At 53.9% G+C, this 10,063-nt stretch overlaps 48 non-coding genes and 1 pseudogene across 48 annotated transcripts; all 49 read right to left on the bottom strand.

Annotated features, from left to right (window-relative positions):
- Window positions 1-17: 17 nt before the first annotated feature.
- On the bottom strand, window positions 18-136 carry LOC149430495 (5S ribosomal RNA). Its single transcript, XR_016309898.1, has one exon. It is a non-coding gene; the product is annotated as a 5S ribosomal RNA (ribosomal RNA).
- An 87-nt stretch (window positions 137-223) lies between these two features.
- LOC149430494 (5S ribosomal RNA) lies at window positions 224-342 on the bottom strand. Its single transcript, XR_016309897.1, has one exon. It is a non-coding gene; the product is annotated as a 5S ribosomal RNA (ribosomal RNA).
- An 87-nt stretch (window positions 343-429) lies between these two features.
- LOC149430493 (5S ribosomal RNA) lies at window positions 430-548 on the bottom strand. The gene has a single exon (XR_016309896.1). It is a non-coding gene; the product is annotated as a 5S ribosomal RNA (ribosomal RNA).
- Window positions 549-635: 87 nt separating this feature from the next.
- Window positions 636-754, bottom strand: LOC149430492 (5S ribosomal RNA). The gene has a single exon (XR_016309895.1). It is a non-coding gene; the product is annotated as a 5S ribosomal RNA (ribosomal RNA).
- Window positions 755-841: 87 nt separating this feature from the next.
- Window positions 842-960, bottom strand: LOC149430491 (5S ribosomal RNA). The gene has a single exon (XR_016309894.1). It is a non-coding gene; the product is annotated as a 5S ribosomal RNA (ribosomal RNA).
- Window positions 961-1,047: 87 nt separating this feature from the next.
- Window positions 1,048-1,166, bottom strand: LOC149430490 (5S ribosomal RNA). Its single transcript, XR_016309892.1, has one exon. It is a non-coding gene; the product is annotated as a 5S ribosomal RNA (ribosomal RNA).
- Window positions 1,167-1,253: 87 nt separating this feature from the next.
- On the bottom strand, window positions 1,254-1,372 carry LOC149430489 (5S ribosomal RNA). Its single transcript, XR_016309891.1, has one exon. It is a non-coding gene; the product is annotated as a 5S ribosomal RNA (ribosomal RNA).
- An 87-nt stretch (window positions 1,373-1,459) lies between these two features.
- LOC149430488 (5S ribosomal RNA) lies at window positions 1,460-1,578 on the bottom strand. Its single transcript, XR_016309890.1, has one exon. It is a non-coding gene; the product is annotated as a 5S ribosomal RNA (ribosomal RNA).
- An 87-nt stretch (window positions 1,579-1,665) lies between these two features.
- Window positions 1,666-1,784, bottom strand: LOC149430487 (5S ribosomal RNA). The gene has a single exon (XR_016309889.1). It is a non-coding gene; the product is annotated as a 5S ribosomal RNA (ribosomal RNA).
- Window positions 1,785-1,871: 87 nt separating this feature from the next.
- On the bottom strand, window positions 1,872-1,990 carry LOC149430486 (5S ribosomal RNA). Its single transcript, XR_016309888.1, has one exon. It is a non-coding gene; the product is annotated as a 5S ribosomal RNA (ribosomal RNA).
- Window positions 1,991-2,077: 87 nt separating this feature from the next.
- On the bottom strand, window positions 2,078-2,196 carry LOC149430485 (5S ribosomal RNA). The gene has a single exon (XR_016309545.1). It is a non-coding gene; the product is annotated as a 5S ribosomal RNA (ribosomal RNA).
- An 87-nt stretch (window positions 2,197-2,283) lies between these two features.
- LOC149430484 (5S ribosomal RNA) lies at window positions 2,284-2,402 on the bottom strand. The gene has a single exon (XR_016309886.1). It is a non-coding gene; the product is annotated as a 5S ribosomal RNA (ribosomal RNA).
- An 87-nt stretch (window positions 2,403-2,489) lies between these two features.
- Window positions 2,490-2,608, bottom strand: LOC149430483 (5S ribosomal RNA). Its single transcript, XR_016309885.1, has one exon. It is a non-coding gene; the product is annotated as a 5S ribosomal RNA (ribosomal RNA).
- An 87-nt stretch (window positions 2,609-2,695) lies between these two features.
- On the bottom strand, window positions 2,696-2,814 carry LOC149430482 (5S ribosomal RNA). The gene has a single exon (XR_016309884.1). It is a non-coding gene; the product is annotated as a 5S ribosomal RNA (ribosomal RNA).
- Window positions 2,815-2,901: 87 nt separating this feature from the next.
- Window positions 2,902-3,020, bottom strand: LOC149430481 (5S ribosomal RNA). Its single transcript, XR_016309883.1, has one exon. It is a non-coding gene; the product is annotated as a 5S ribosomal RNA (ribosomal RNA).
- Window positions 3,021-3,107: 87 nt separating this feature from the next.
- Window positions 3,108-3,226, bottom strand: LOC149430480 (5S ribosomal RNA). Its single transcript, XR_016309882.1, has one exon. It is a non-coding gene; the product is annotated as a 5S ribosomal RNA (ribosomal RNA).
- An 87-nt stretch (window positions 3,227-3,313) lies between these two features.
- LOC149430479 (5S ribosomal RNA) lies at window positions 3,314-3,432 on the bottom strand. The gene has a single exon (XR_016309880.1). It is a non-coding gene; the product is annotated as a 5S ribosomal RNA (ribosomal RNA).
- An 87-nt stretch (window positions 3,433-3,519) lies between these two features.
- On the bottom strand, window positions 3,520-3,638 carry LOC149430478 (5S ribosomal RNA). The gene has a single exon (XR_016309879.1). It is a non-coding gene; the product is annotated as a 5S ribosomal RNA (ribosomal RNA).
- Window positions 3,639-3,725: 87 nt separating this feature from the next.
- Window positions 3,726-3,844, bottom strand: LOC149430477 (5S ribosomal RNA). The gene has a single exon (XR_016309878.1). It is a non-coding gene; the product is annotated as a 5S ribosomal RNA (ribosomal RNA).
- Window positions 3,845-3,931: 87 nt separating this feature from the next.
- On the bottom strand, window positions 3,932-4,050 carry LOC149430476 (5S ribosomal RNA). The gene has a single exon (XR_016309877.1). It is a non-coding gene; the product is annotated as a 5S ribosomal RNA (ribosomal RNA).
- Window positions 4,051-4,137: 87 nt separating this feature from the next.
- Window positions 4,138-4,256, bottom strand: LOC149430475 (5S ribosomal RNA). Its single transcript, XR_016309876.1, has one exon. It is a non-coding gene; the product is annotated as a 5S ribosomal RNA (ribosomal RNA).
- Window positions 4,257-4,343: 87 nt separating this feature from the next.
- LOC149430474 (5S ribosomal RNA) lies at window positions 4,344-4,462 on the bottom strand. Its single transcript, XR_016309875.1, has one exon. It is a non-coding gene; the product is annotated as a 5S ribosomal RNA (ribosomal RNA).
- Window positions 4,463-4,549: 87 nt separating this feature from the next.
- Window positions 4,550-4,668, bottom strand: LOC149430473 (5S ribosomal RNA). The gene has a single exon (XR_016309874.1). It is a non-coding gene; the product is annotated as a 5S ribosomal RNA (ribosomal RNA).
- An 87-nt stretch (window positions 4,669-4,755) lies between these two features.
- On the bottom strand, window positions 4,756-4,874 carry LOC149430472 (5S ribosomal RNA). The gene has a single exon (XR_016309996.1). It is a non-coding gene; the product is annotated as a 5S ribosomal RNA (ribosomal RNA).
- An 87-nt stretch (window positions 4,875-4,961) lies between these two features.
- Window positions 4,962-5,080, bottom strand: LOC149430471 (5S ribosomal RNA). Its single transcript, XR_016309538.1, has one exon. It is a non-coding gene; the product is annotated as a 5S ribosomal RNA (ribosomal RNA).
- An 87-nt stretch (window positions 5,081-5,167) lies between these two features.
- On the bottom strand, window positions 5,168-5,286 carry LOC149430470 (5S ribosomal RNA). The gene has a single exon (XR_016309873.1). It is a non-coding gene; the product is annotated as a 5S ribosomal RNA (ribosomal RNA).
- An 87-nt stretch (window positions 5,287-5,373) lies between these two features.
- LOC149430469 (5S ribosomal RNA) lies at window positions 5,374-5,492 on the bottom strand. Its single transcript, XR_016309872.1, has one exon. It is a non-coding gene; the product is annotated as a 5S ribosomal RNA (ribosomal RNA).
- An 87-nt stretch (window positions 5,493-5,579) lies between these two features.
- On the bottom strand, window positions 5,580-5,698 carry LOC149430468 (5S ribosomal RNA). The gene has a single exon (XR_016309871.1). It is a non-coding gene; the product is annotated as a 5S ribosomal RNA (ribosomal RNA).
- Window positions 5,699-5,785: 87 nt separating this feature from the next.
- Window positions 5,786-5,904, bottom strand: LOC149430467 (5S ribosomal RNA). Its single transcript, XR_016309869.1, has one exon. It is a non-coding gene; the product is annotated as a 5S ribosomal RNA (ribosomal RNA).
- An 87-nt stretch (window positions 5,905-5,991) lies between these two features.
- On the bottom strand, window positions 5,992-6,110 carry LOC149430466 (5S ribosomal RNA). Its single transcript, XR_016309868.1, has one exon. It is a non-coding gene; the product is annotated as a 5S ribosomal RNA (ribosomal RNA).
- An 87-nt stretch (window positions 6,111-6,197) lies between these two features.
- Window positions 6,198-6,316, bottom strand: LOC149430465 (5S ribosomal RNA). Its single transcript, XR_016309867.1, has one exon. It is a non-coding gene; the product is annotated as a 5S ribosomal RNA (ribosomal RNA).
- Window positions 6,317-6,403: 87 nt separating this feature from the next.
- On the bottom strand, window positions 6,404-6,522 carry LOC149430464 (5S ribosomal RNA). Its single transcript, XR_016309866.1, has one exon. It is a non-coding gene; the product is annotated as a 5S ribosomal RNA (ribosomal RNA).
- Window positions 6,523-6,609: 87 nt separating this feature from the next.
- LOC149430463 (5S ribosomal RNA) lies at window positions 6,610-6,728 on the bottom strand. Its single transcript, XR_016309648.1, has one exon. It is a non-coding gene; the product is annotated as a 5S ribosomal RNA (ribosomal RNA).
- Window positions 6,729-6,815: 87 nt separating this feature from the next.
- LOC149430462 (5S ribosomal RNA) lies at window positions 6,816-6,934 on the bottom strand. Its single transcript, XR_016310018.1, has one exon. It is a non-coding gene; the product is annotated as a 5S ribosomal RNA (ribosomal RNA).
- Window positions 6,935-7,021: 87 nt separating this feature from the next.
- On the bottom strand, window positions 7,022-7,140 carry LOC149430461 (5S ribosomal RNA). The gene has a single exon (XR_016309976.1). It is a non-coding gene; the product is annotated as a 5S ribosomal RNA (ribosomal RNA).
- An 87-nt stretch (window positions 7,141-7,227) lies between these two features.
- LOC149430460 (5S ribosomal RNA) lies at window positions 7,228-7,346 on the bottom strand. Its single transcript, XR_016309865.1, has one exon. It is a non-coding gene; the product is annotated as a 5S ribosomal RNA (ribosomal RNA).
- Window positions 7,347-7,433: 87 nt separating this feature from the next.
- On the bottom strand, window positions 7,434-7,552 carry LOC149430459 (5S ribosomal RNA). Its single transcript, XR_016309995.1, has one exon. It is a non-coding gene; the product is annotated as a 5S ribosomal RNA (ribosomal RNA).
- An 87-nt stretch (window positions 7,553-7,639) lies between these two features.
- Window positions 7,640-7,758, bottom strand: LOC149430458 (5S ribosomal RNA). The gene has a single exon (XR_016309864.1). It is a non-coding gene; the product is annotated as a 5S ribosomal RNA (ribosomal RNA).
- Window positions 7,759-7,845: 87 nt separating this feature from the next.
- LOC149430457 (5S ribosomal RNA) lies at window positions 7,846-7,964 on the bottom strand. Its single transcript, XR_016309863.1, has one exon. It is a non-coding gene; the product is annotated as a 5S ribosomal RNA (ribosomal RNA).
- An 87-nt stretch (window positions 7,965-8,051) lies between these two features.
- LOC149430456 (5S ribosomal RNA) lies at window positions 8,052-8,170 on the bottom strand. Its single transcript, XR_016309862.1, has one exon. It is a non-coding gene; the product is annotated as a 5S ribosomal RNA (ribosomal RNA).
- An 87-nt stretch (window positions 8,171-8,257) lies between these two features.
- Window positions 8,258-8,376, bottom strand: LOC149430455 (5S ribosomal RNA). The gene has a single exon (XR_016309861.1). It is a non-coding gene; the product is annotated as a 5S ribosomal RNA (ribosomal RNA).
- Window positions 8,377-8,463: 87 nt separating this feature from the next.
- Window positions 8,464-8,582, bottom strand: LOC149430454 (5S ribosomal RNA). Its single transcript, XR_016309860.1, has one exon. It is a non-coding gene; the product is annotated as a 5S ribosomal RNA (ribosomal RNA).
- Window positions 8,583-8,669: 87 nt separating this feature from the next.
- On the bottom strand, window positions 8,670-8,788 carry LOC149430453 (5S ribosomal RNA). Its single transcript, XR_016309858.1, has one exon. It is a non-coding gene; the product is annotated as a 5S ribosomal RNA (ribosomal RNA).
- Window positions 8,789-8,875: 87 nt separating this feature from the next.
- Window positions 8,876-8,994, bottom strand: LOC149430452 (5S ribosomal RNA). The gene has a single exon (XR_016309857.1). It is a non-coding gene; the product is annotated as a 5S ribosomal RNA (ribosomal RNA).
- Window positions 8,995-9,081: 87 nt separating this feature from the next.
- On the bottom strand, window positions 9,082-9,200 carry LOC149430451 (5S ribosomal RNA). The gene has a single exon (XR_016309856.1). It is a non-coding gene; the product is annotated as a 5S ribosomal RNA (ribosomal RNA).
- Window positions 9,201-9,287: 87 nt separating this feature from the next.
- LOC149430450 (5S ribosomal RNA) lies at window positions 9,288-9,406 on the bottom strand. Its single transcript, XR_016309855.1, has one exon. It is a non-coding gene; the product is annotated as a 5S ribosomal RNA (ribosomal RNA).
- An 87-nt stretch (window positions 9,407-9,493) lies between these two features.
- Window positions 9,494-9,612, bottom strand: LOC149430449 (5S ribosomal RNA). The gene has a single exon (XR_016309854.1). It is a non-coding gene; the product is annotated as a 5S ribosomal RNA (ribosomal RNA).
- Window positions 9,613-9,699: 87 nt separating this feature from the next.
- Window positions 9,700-9,818, bottom strand: LOC149430448 (5S ribosomal RNA). The gene has a single exon (XR_016309494.1). It is a non-coding gene; the product is annotated as a 5S ribosomal RNA (ribosomal RNA).
- An 87-nt stretch (window positions 9,819-9,905) lies between these two features.
- LOC149430447 (5S ribosomal RNA) lies at window positions 9,906-10,014 on the bottom strand (annotated as a pseudogene).
- Window positions 10,015-10,063: the final 49 nt, after the last annotated feature.

Raw genomic sequence — 10,063 nt, 5'->3', positions numbered from 1 at the left:
GCCGAGCAAAAGACAAAAGCCTACAGCACCTGGTATTCCCAGGCGGTCTCCCATCCAGGTACTAACCAGGCCCTACGCTGCTTAGCTTCCGAGATCAGACGAGATCGGGCGCATTCAGAGTGATGTGGCCGTAGGCGCTTCTCTTTGGAGCCCTCAATCTACTTCAATTGGTGCTTGGCAAGCTGGCCATTTGAGGCGAAAAAGAAGCCGAGCAAAAGACAAAAGCCTACAGCACCTGGTATTCCCAGGCGGTCTCCCATCCAGGTACTAACCAGGCCCTACGCTGCTTAGCTTCCGAGATCAGACGAGATCGGGCGCATTCAGAGTGATGTGGCCGTAGGCGCTTCTCTTTGGAGCCCTCAATCTACTTCAATTGGTGCTTGGCAAGCTGGCCATTTGAGGCGAAAAAGAAGCCGAGCAAAAGACAAAAGCCTACAGCACCTGGTATTCCCAGGCGGTCTCCCATCCAGGTACTAACCAGGCCCTACGCTGCTTAGCTTCCGAGATCAGACGAGATCGGGCGCATTCAGAGTGATGTGGCCGTAGGCGCTTCTCTTTGGAGCCCTCAATCTACTTCAATTGGTGCTTGGCAAGCTGGCCATTTGAGGCGAAAAAGAAGCCGAGCAAAAGACAAAAGCCTACAGCACCTGGTATTCCCAGGCGGTCTCCCATCCAGGTACTAACCAGGCCCTACGCTGCTTAGCTTCCGAGATCAGACGAGATCGGGCGCATTCAGAGTGATGTGGCCGTAGGCGCTTCTCTTTGGAGCCCTCAATCTACTTCAATTGGTGCTTGGCAAGCTGGCCATTTGAGGCGAAAAAGAAGCCGAGCAAAAGACAAAAGCCTACAGCACCTGGTATTCCCAGGCGGTCTCCCATCCAGGTACTAACCAGGCCCTACGCTGCTTAGCTTCCGAGATCAGACGAGATCGGGCGCATTCAGAGTGATGTGGCCGTAGGCGCTTCTCTTTGGAGCCCTCAATCTACTTCAATTGGTGCTTGGCAAGCTGGCCATTTGAGGCGAAAAAGAAGCCGAGCAAAAGACAAAAGCCTACAGCACCTGGTATTCCCAGGCGGTCTCCCATCCAGGTACTAACCAGGCCCTACGCTGCTTAGCTTCCGAGATCAGACGAGATCGGGCGCATTCAGAGTGATGTGGCCGTAGGCGCTTCTCTTTGGAGCCCTCAATCTACTTCAATTGGTGCTTGGCAAGCTGGCCATTTGAGGCGAAAAAGAAGCCGAGCAAAAGACAAAAGCCTACAGCACCTGGTATTCCCAGGCGGTCTCCCATCCAGGTACTAACCAGGCCCTACGCTGCTTAGCTTCCGAGATCAGACGAGATCGGGCGCATTCAGAGTGATGTGGCCGTAGGCGCTTCTCTTTGGAGCCCTCAATCTACTTCAATTGGTGCTTGGCAAGCTGGCCATTTGAGGCGAAAAAGAAGCCGAGCAAAAGACAAAAGCCTACAGCACCTGGTATTCCCAGGCGGTCTCCCATCCAGGTACTAACCAGGCCCTACGCTGCTTAGCTTCCGAGATCAGACGAGATCGGGCGCATTCAGAGTGATGTGGCCGTAGGCGCTTCTCTTTGGAGCCCTCAATCTACTTCAATTGGTGCTTGGCAAGCTGGCCATTTGAGGCGAAAAAGAAGCCGAGCAAAAGACAAAAGCCTACAGCACCTGGTATTCCCAGGCGGTCTCCCATCCAGGTACTAACCAGGCCCTACGCTGCTTAGCTTCCGAGATCAGACGAGATCGGGCGCATTCAGAGTGATGTGGCCGTAGGCGCTTCTCTTTGGAGCCCTCAATCTACTTCAATTGGTGCTTGGCAAGCTGGCCATTTGAGGCGAAAAAGAAGCCGAGCAAAAGACAAAAGCCTACAGCACCTGGTATTCCCAGGCGGTCTCCCATCCAGGTACTAACCAGGCCCTACGCTGCTTAGCTTCCGAGATCAGACGAGATCGGGCGCATTCAGAGTGATGTGGCCGTAGGCGCTTCTCTTTGGAGCCCTCCATCTACTTCAATTGGTGCTTGGCAAGCTGGCCATTTGAGGCGAAAAAGAAGCCGAGCAAAAGACAAAAGCCTACATCACCTGGTATTCCCAGGCGGTCTCCCATCCAGGTACTAACCAGGCCCTACGCTGCTTAGCTTCCGAGATCAGACGAGATCGGGCGCATTCAGAGTGATGTGGCCGTAGGCGCTTCTCTTTGGAGCCCTCAATCTACTTCAATTGGTGCTTGGCAAGCTGGCCATTTGAGGCGAAAAAGAAGCCGAGCAAAAGACAAAAGCCTACAGCACCTGGTATTCCCAGGCGGTCTCCCATCCAGGTACTAACCAGGCCCTACGCTGCTTAGCTTCCGAGATCAGACGAGATCGGGCGCATTCAGAGTGATGTGGCCGTAGGCGCTTCTCTTTGGAGCCCTCAATCTACTTCAATTGGTGCTTGGCAAGCTGGCCATTTGAGGCGAAAAAGAAGCCGAGCAAAAGACAAAAGCCTACAGCACCTGGTATTCCCAGGCGGTCTCCCATCCAGGTACTAACCAGGCCCTACGCTGCTTAGCTTCCGAGATCAGACGAGATCGGGCGCATTCAGAGTGATGTGGCCGTAGGCGCTTCTCTTTGGAGCCCTCAATCTACTTCAATTGGTGCTTGGCAAGCTGGCCATTTGAGGCGAAAAAGAAGCCGAGCAAAAGACAAAAGCCTACAGCACCTGGTATTCCCAGGCGGTCTCCCATCCAGGTACTAACCAGGCCCTACGCTGCTTAGCTTCCGAGATCAGACGAGATCGGGCGCATTCAGAGTGATGTGGCCGTAGGCGCTTCTCTTTGGAGCCCTCAATCTACTTCAATTGGTGCTTGGCAAGCTGGCCATTTGAGGCGAAAAAGAAGCCGAGCAAAAGACAAAAGCCTACAGCACCTGGTATTCCCAGGCGGTCTCCCATCCAGGTACTAACCAGGCCCTACGCTGCTTAGCTTCCGAGATCAGACGAGATCGGGCGCATTCAGAGTGATGTGGCCGTAGGCGCTTCTCTTTGGAGCCCTCAATCTACTTCAATTGGTGCTTGGCAAGCTGGCCATTTGAGGCGAAAAAGAAGCCGAGCAAAAGACAAAAGCCTACAGCACCTGGTATTCCCAGGCGGTCTCCCATCCAGGTACTAACCAGGCCCTACGCTGCTTAGCTTCCGAGATCAGACGAGATCGGGCGCATTCAGAGTGATGTGGCCGTAGGCGCTTCTCTTTGGAGCCCTCAATCTACTTCAATTGGTGCTTGGCAAGCTGGCCATTTGAGGCGAAAAAGAAGCCGAGCAAAAGACAAAAGCCTACAGCACCTGGTATTCCCAGGCGGTCTCCCATCCAGGTACTAACCAGGCCCTACGCTGCTTAGCTTCCGAGATCAGACGAGATCGGGCGCATTCAGAGTGATGTGGCCGTAGGCGCTTCTCTTTGGAGCCCTCAATCTACTTCAATTGGTGCTTGGCAAGCTGGCCATTTGAGGCGAAAAAGAAGCCGAGCAAAAGACAAAAGCCTACAGCACCTGGTATTCCCAGGCGGTCTCCCATCCAGGTACTAACCAGGCCCTACGCTGCTTAGCTTCCGAGATCAGACGAGATCGGGCGCATTCAGAGTGATGTGGCCGTAGGCGCTTCTCTTTGGAGCCCTCAATCTACTTCAATTGGTGCTTGGCAAGCTGGCCGTTTGAGGCGAAAAAGAAGCCGAGCAAAAGACAAAAGCCTACAGCACCTGGTATTCCCAGGCGGTCTCCCATCCAGGTACTAACCAGGCCCTACGCTGCTTAGCTTCCGAGATCAGACGAGATCGGGCGCATTCAGAGTGATGTGGCCGTAGGCGCTTCTCTTTGGAGCCCTCAATCTACTTCAATTGGTGCTTGGCAAGCTGGCCATTTGAGGCGAAAAAGAAGCCGAGCAAAAGACAAAAGCCTACAGCACCTGGTATTCCCAGGCGGTCTCCCATCCAGGTACTAACCAGGCCCTACGCTGCTTAGCTTCCGAGATCAGACGAGATCGGGCGCATTCAGAGTGATGTGGCCGTAGGCGCTTCTCTTTGGAGCCCTCAATCTACTTCAATTGGTGCTTGGCAAGCTGGCCATTTGAGGCGAAAAAGAAGCCGAGCAAAAGACAAAAGCCTACAGCACCTGGTATTCCCAGGCGGTCTCCCATCCAGGTACTAACCAGGCCCTACGCTGCTTAGCTTCCGAGATCAGACGAGATCGGGCGCATTCAGAGTGATGTGGCCGTAGGCGCTTCTCTTTGGAGCCCTCAATCTACTTCAATTGGTGCTTGGCAAGCTGGCCATTTGAGGCGAAAAAGAAGCCGAGCAAAAGACAAAAGCCTACAGCACCTGGTATTCCCAGGCGGTCTCCCATCCAGGTACTAACCAGGCCCTACGCTGCTTAGCTTCCGAGATCAGACGAGATCGGGCGCATTCAGAGTGATGTGGCCGTAGGCGCTTCTCTTTGGAGCCCTCAATCTACTTCAATTGGTGCTTGGCAAGCTGGCCATTTGAGGCGAAAAAGAAGCCAAGCAAAAGACAAAAGCCTACAGCACCTGGTATTCCCAGGCGGTCTCCCATCCAGGTACTAACCAGGCCCTACGCTGCTTAGCTTCCGAGATCAGACGAGATCGGGCGCATTCAGAGTGATGTGGCCGTAGGCGCTTCTCTTTGGAGCCCTCAATCTACTTCAATTGGTGCTTGGCAAGCTGGCCATTTGAGGCAAAAAAGAAGCCGAGCAAAAGACAAAAGCCTACAGCACCTGGTATTCCCAGGCGGTCTCCCATCCAGGTACTAACCAGGCCCTACGCTGCTTAGCTTCCGAGATCAGACGAGATCGGGCGCATTCAGAGTGATGTGGCCATAGGCGCTTCTCTTTGGAGCCCTCAATCTACTTCAATTGGTGCTTGGCAAGCTGGCCATTTGAGGCGAAAAAGAAGCCGAGCAAAAGACAAAAGCCTACAGCACCTGGTATTCCCAGGCGGTCTCCCATCCAGGTACTAACCAGGCCCTACGCTGCTTAGCTTCCGAGATCAGACGAGATTGGGCGCATTCAGAGTGATGTGGCCGTAGGCGCTTCTCTTTGGAGCCCTCAATCTACTTCAATTGGTGCTTGGCAAGCTGGCCATTTGAGGCGAAAAAGAAGCCGAGCAAAAGACAAAAGCCTACAGCACCTGGTATTCCCAGGCGGTCTCCCATCCAGGTACTAACCAGGCCCTACGCTGCTTAGCTTCCGAGATCAGACGAGATCGGGCGCATTCAGAGTGATGTGGCCGTAGGCGCTTCTCTTTGGAGCCCTCAATCTACTTCAATTGGTGCTTGGCAAGCTGGCCATTTGAGGCGAAAAAGAAGCCGAGCAAAAGACAAAAGCCTACAGCACCTGGTATTCCCAGGCGGTCTCCCATCCAGGTACTAACCAGGCCCTACGCTGCTTAGCTTCCGAGATCAGACGAGATCGGGCGCATTCAGAGTGATGTGGCCGTAGGCGCTTCTCTTTGGAGCCCTCAATCTACTTCAATTGGTGCTTGGCAAGCTGGCCATTTGAGGCGAAAAAGAAGCCGAGCAAAAGACAAAAGCCTACAGCACCTGGTATTCCCAGGCGGTCTCCCATCCAGGTACTAACCAGGCCCTACGCTGCTTAGCTTCCGAGATCAGACGAGATCGGGCGCATTCAGAGTGATGTGGCCGTAGGCGCTTCTCTTTGGAGCCCTCAATCTACTTCAATTGGTGCTTGGCAAGCTGGCCATTTGAGGCGAAAAAGAAGCCGAGCAAAAGACAAAAGCCTACAGCACCTGGTATTCCCAGGCGGTCTCCCATCCAGGTACTAACCAGGCCCTACGCTGCTTAGCTTCCGAGATCAGACGAGATCGGGCGCATTCAGAGTGATGTGGCCGTAGGCGCTTCTCTTTGGAGCCCTCAATCTACTTCAATTGGTGCTTGGCAAGCTGGCCATTTGAGGCGAAAAAGAAGCCGAGCAAAAGACAAAAGCCTACAGCACCTGGTATTCCCAGGCGGTCTCCCATCCAGGTACTAACCAGGCCCTACGCTGCTTAGCTTCCGAGATCAGACGAGATCGGGCGCATTCAGAGTGATGTGGCCGTAGGCGCTTCTCTTTGGAGCCCTCAATCTACTTCAATTGGTGCTTGGCAAGCTGGCCATTTGAGGCGAAAAAGAAGCCGAGCAAAAGACAAAAGCCTACAGCACCTGGTATTCCCAGGCGGTCTCCCATCCAGGTACTAACCAGGCCCTACGCTGCTTAGCTTCCGAGATCAGACGAGATCGGGCGCATTCAGAGTGATGTGGCCGTAGGCGCTTCTCTTTGGAGCCCTCAATCTACTTCAATTGGTGCTTGGCAAGCTGGCCATTTGAGGCGAAAAAGAAGCCGAGCAAAAGACAAAAGCCTACAGCACCTGGTATTCCCAGGCGGTCTCCCATCCAGGTACTAACCAGGCCCTACGCTGCTTAGCTTCCGAGATCAGACGAGATCGGGCGCATTCAGAGTGATGTGGCCGTAGGCGCTTCTCTTTGGAGCCCTCAATCTACTTCAATTGGTGCTTGGCAAGCTGGCCATTTGAGGCGAAAAAGAAGCCGAGCAAAAGACAAAAGCCTACGGCACCTGGTATTCCCAGGCGGTCTCCCATCCAGGTACTAACCAGGCCCTACGCTGCTTAGCTTCCGAGATCAGACGAGATCGGGCGCATTCAGAGTGATGTGGCCGTAGGCGCTTCTCTTTGGAGCCCTCAATCTACTTCAATTGGTGCTTGGCAAGCTGGCCATTTGAGGCGAAAAAGAAGCCGAGCAAAAGACAAAAGCCTACAGCACCTGGTATTCCCAGGCGGTCTCCCATCCAGGTACTAACCAGGTCCTACGCTGCTTAGCTTCCGAGATCAGACGAGATCGGGCGCATTCAGAGTGATGTGGCCGTAGGCGCTTCTCTTTGGAGCCCTCAATCTACTTCAATTGGTGCTTGGCAAGCTGGCCATTTGAGGCGAAAAAGAAGCCGAGCAAAAGACAAAAGCCTACAGCACCTGGTATTCCCAGGCGGTCCCCCATCCAGGTACTAACCAGGCCCTACGCTGCTTAGCTTCCGAGATCAGACGAGATCGGGCGCATTCAGAGTGATGTGGCCGTAGGCGCTTCTCTTTGGAGCCCTCAATCTACTTCAATTGGTGCTTGGCAAGCTGGCCATTTGAGGCGAAAAAGAAGCCGAGCAAAAGACAAAAGCCTACAGCACCTGGTATTCCCAGGCGGTCTCCCATCCAGGTACTAACCAGGCCCTACGCTGCTTAGCTTCCGAGATCAGACGAGATCGGGCGCATTCAGAGTGATGTGGCCGTAGGCGCTTCTCTTTGGAGCCCTCAATCTACTTCAATTGGTGCTTGGCAAGCTGGCCATTTGAGGCGAAAAAGAAGCCGAGCAAAAGACAAAAGCCTACAGCACCTGGTATTCCCAGGCGGTCTCCCATCCAGGTACTAACCAGGCCCTACGCTGCTTAGCTTCCGAGATCAGACGAGATCGGGCGCATTCAGAGTGATGTGGCCATAGGCGCTTCTCTTTGGAGCCCTCAATCTACTTCAATTGGTGCTTGGCAAGCTGGCCATTTGAGGCGAAAAAGAAGCCGAGCAAAAGACAAAAGCCTACAGCACCTGGTATTCCCAGGCGGTCTCCCATCCAGGTACTAACCAGGCCCTACGCTGCTTAGCTTCCGAGATCAGACGAGATCGGGCGCATTCAGAGTGATGTGGCCGTAGGCGCTTCTCTTTGGAGCCCTCAATCTACTTCAATTGGTGCTTGGCAAGCTGGCCATTTGAGGCGAAAAAGAAGCCGAGCAAAAGACAAAAGCCTACAGCACCTGGTATTCCCAGGCGGTCTCCCATCCAGGTACTAACCAGGCCCTACGCTGCTTAGCTTCCGAGATCAGACGAGATCGGGCGCATTCAGAGTGATGTGGCCGTAGGCGCTTCTCTTTGGAGCCCTCAATCTACTTCAATTGGTGCTTGGCAAGCTGGCCATTTGAGGCGAAAAAGAAGCCGAGCAAAAGACAAAAGCCTACAGCACCTGGTATTCCCAGGCGGTCTCCCATCCAGGTACTAACCAGGCCCTACGCTGCTTAGCTTCCGAGATCAGACGAGATCGGGCGCATTCAGAGTGATGTGGCCGTAGGCGCTTCTATTTGGAGCCCTCAATCTACTTCAATTGGTGCTTGGCAAGCTGGCCATTTGAGGCGAAAAAGAAGCCGAGCAAAAGACAAAAGCCTACAGCACCTGGTATTCCCAGGCGGTCTCCCATCCAGGTACTAACCAGGCCCTACGCTGCTTAGCTTCCGAGATCAGACGAGATCGGGCGCATTCAGAGTGATGTGGCCGTAGGCGCTTCTCTTTGGAGCCCTCAATCTACTTCAATTGGTGCTTGGCAAGCTGGCCATTTGAGGCGAAAAAGAAGCCGAGCAAAAGACAAAAGCCTACAGCACCTGGTATTCCCAGGCGGTCTCCCATCCAGGTACTAACCAGGCCCTACGCTGCTTAGCTTCCGAGATCAGACGAGATCGGGCGCATTCAGAGTGATGTGGCCGTAGGCGCTTCTCTTTGGAGCCCTCAATCTACTTCAATTGGTGCTTGGCAAGCTGGCCATTTGAGGCGAAAAAGAAGCCGAGCAAAAGACAAAAGCCTACAGCACCTGGTATTCCCAGGCGGTCTCCCATCCAGGTACTAACCAGGCCCTACGCTGCTTAGCTTCCGAGATCAGACGAGATCGGGCGCATTCAGAGTGATGTGGCCGTAGGCGCTTCTCTTTGGAGCCCTCAATCTACTTCAATTGGTGCTTGGCAAGCTGGCCATTTGAGGCGAAAAAGAAGCCGAGCAAAAGACAAAAGCCTACAGCACCTGGTATTCCCAGGCGGTCTCCCATCCAGGTACTAACCAGGCCCTACGCTGCTTAGCTTCCGAGATCAGACGAGATCGGGCGCATTCAGAGTGATGTGGCCGTAGGCGCTTCCCTTTGGAGCCCTCAATCTACTTCAATTGGTGCTTGGCAAGCTGGCCATTTGAGGCGAAAAAGAAGCCGAGCAAAAGACAAAAGCCTACAGCACCTGGTATTCCCAGGCGGTCTCCCATCCAGGTACTAACCAGGCCCTACGCTGCTTAGCTTCCGAGATCAGACGAGATCGGGCGCATTCAGAGTGATGTGGCCGTAGGCGCTTCTCTTTGGAGCCCTCAATCTACTTCAATTGGTGCTTGGCAAGCTGGCCATTTGAGGCGAAAAAGAAGCCGAGCAAAGGACAAAAGCCTACAGCACCTGGTATTCCCAGGCGGTCTCCCATCCAGGTACTAACCAGGCCCTACGCTGCTTAGCTTCCGAGATCAGACGAGATCGGGCGCATTCAGAGTGATGTGGCCGTAGGCGCTTCTCTTTGGAGCCCTCAATCTACTTCAATTGGTGCTTGGCAAGCTGGCCATTTGAGGCGAAAAAGAAGCCGAGCAAAAGACAAAAGCCTACAGCACCTGGTATTCCCAGGCGGTCTCCCATCCAGGTACTAACCAGGCCCTACGCTGCTTAGCTTCCGAGATCAGACGAGATCGGGCGCATTCAGAGTGATGTGGCCGTAGGCGCTTCTCTTTGGAGCCCTCAATCTACTTCAATTGGTGCTTGGCAAGCTGGCCATTTGAGGCGAAAAAGAAGCCGAGCAAAAGACAAAAGCCTACAGCACCTGGTATTCCCAGGCGGTCTCCCATCCAGGCACTAACCAGGCCCTACGCTGCTTAGCTTCCGAGATCAGACGAGATCGGGCGCATTCAGAGTGATGTGGCCGTAGGCGCTTCTCTTTGGAGCCCTCAATCTACTTCAATTGGTGCTTGGCAAGCTGGCCATTTGAGGCGAAAAAGAAGCCGAGCAAAAGACAAAAGCCTACAGCACCTGGTATTCCCAGGCGGTCTCCCATCCAGGTACTAACCAGGCCCTACGCTGCTTAGCTTCCGAGATCGGGCGCATTCAGAGTGATGTGGCCGTAGGCGCTTCTCTTTGGAGCCCTCAATCTACTTCAATTGGTGCTTGGCAAGCTG

Source organism: Staurois parvus, unplaced genomic scaffold, assembly GCF_062004578.1.
Source record: "Staurois parvus isolate SC_StPar_1 unplaced genomic scaffold, SC_StPar_1.0 ptg002628l, whole genome shotgun sequence".
Taxonomy (NCBI): domain Eukaryota; kingdom Metazoa; phylum Chordata; class Amphibia; order Anura; family Ranidae; genus Staurois; species Staurois parvus.
This window is presented reverse-complemented; position numbering and strand designations above follow the sequence as displayed.